At 41.3% G+C, this 1,835-nt stretch overlaps 1 pseudogene; it reads left to right on the forward strand.

The window, feature by feature from the left end:
- The first annotated feature begins 230 nt into the window (after window positions 1–230).
- LOC149827844 (GDP-fucose transporter 1 pseudogene) lies at window positions 231–1,205 on the forward strand (annotated as a pseudogene).
- Window positions 1,206–1,835: the final 630 nt, after the last annotated feature.

Raw genomic sequence — 1,835 nt, forward strand, 5'->3', positions numbered from 1 at the left:
TATCAACTAGTGTTGGCCTATGTATCTCCTCTGGTCCTTTTTAATTCAACGCAATTCTGCCTTCTTCCTCGTTCTGCTCTCATCTGTAGAATGGTGATAGTAACCAACTTTGAATAATATATCGTTTCTTCCCATCCAAATTGAGAGAGAAAGCATTCAACCCCAGAAATGGTTGAGGGCTTGGAAGTTGGGGTTTGGTGATTATAACTTTGAAGGTAGAAAGTTGGACGATGGTGCCATCAAAATTTGAGGTTTCCAAGCAATATTGTGCCACAAGTAGTCTTGTTGTTGGTTATGCTCTGCGCTCTAGCCTCCTTGCTGTGATCAACAAGTATGCCATCACAAAATTCAAATTCCCTGGACTAATGAATATCCTTCAGTATTTTACATGTGTATTAGGTGTTTGGATTCTGGGGAAATTGGGGCTTCTTTACCATGACCCAGTCTCAATTGAAACTGCCAAGAAATTCCTCTCTGCTGCACTCGTTTTCTACCTGGCAACCTTCACAAACACGAACTTTCTCTGTGGATACGTTCATTGTCTTATGATCATTGACGCCCCTCTTGGTTACCATTGCTGATACTGTCTTTAGGAGGCAGCCTTTACCATCTAAATTTACCTTTGCATCTTTGGTGATCATCTTGGTGGGTGCAATTGGATATGTTGCCATAAATTCGGCCTTCACCCTCGCTGCATATTCATGGGTATTTGCTTATCTGGTTACAATCACCACAGAGATGGTGTACATCAAGTACATGGTCACAAATCTGGGGTTGAACACTTGGGGCTTTGTTTTCTATAACAATTTGTTGTTGCTAATGATGGCACCACTGTTTTGGGATCGTAACTGGAGAGTATACCGATGTGTTCTTTGCCATTTATGGTATTAAGATTGGCCATTAGGGCAAGCCTGGTGCATTTTTTTTTAGTCTCATTATCCTGCATATTTGGCTTGGCGATCAGTTTCTTCAGGCTTGTAGCAAGGAAGGCAATCTCTGCCACTGCATTTACTGTCACTGGTGTCGTCAATGAGTTTTTTACAGTGGCTATTAATGTTATGATCTGGGATGAGTACGCTAGCCCATTGGGATTGGTATGCTTGCTCTTTACTCTTCTAGGGGGAGTTCTCTACCAGCAGACTATAACTGGAGTCCCTCCGCAGCAGCGGGACACAACGGCCACGACCACAAAACAAAGAGGATGAGACTGACCACCACGGTGAAGATGAAACAAATGATGAAGAAGATAGGTCAGAAGGATAGGTACTCTGGGTTGCAACCTTGGGAAAAAGTTGAGTGTGCTTTTCCCCCCTTCCTTTATTTATTTATTTTCCTAAGTGATAAAAATTTGCTTTAATGGGCAGTTGATAATGTATCTACTAATGTGAAATTGTAAGTTCTCCTGCAGGTTTGAATCAATTTTGATTTTTAATTTGTAGCTATATCTCTAAGCTTTTCCAGACCATGAAGGCTGAAGAGTTATGTAATAATTCACAATCTCAGAGAATAGGCTTTGAAGAAGTTGAGTCTGTATCAGATTCAGTCAGCAAGAGTGCTGCCATTGTTTTCCCAACTGGTGGTATTATACCCTCCCTCAAACCTGATGGTCGTCTTGTGTTGACACATAAAAATCTATCGCAACCATCAGTCCAACACCTCTCATATCTGTATTAACCTCTCATATGTGCATTAACTGTGCACCTCGGCATTCAACTATCTTCATTTCACTGCCACTTGGCCACAACATATTACAGTCATTCTCTGCAGCATGCTTTTTCATCATTAACACCTACCAGCACACATTGTTTGTCATATTTTATTGCTGCAAAAAGGAC

Source organism: Nuphar pumila, chromosome 10 (assembly GCF_984573655.1).
Source record: "Nuphar pumila chromosome 10, dmNupPumi1.hap1.1, whole genome shotgun sequence".
NCBI classification, from domain to species: domain Eukaryota; kingdom Viridiplantae; phylum Streptophyta; class Magnoliopsida; order Nymphaeales; family Nymphaeaceae; genus Nuphar; species Nuphar pumila.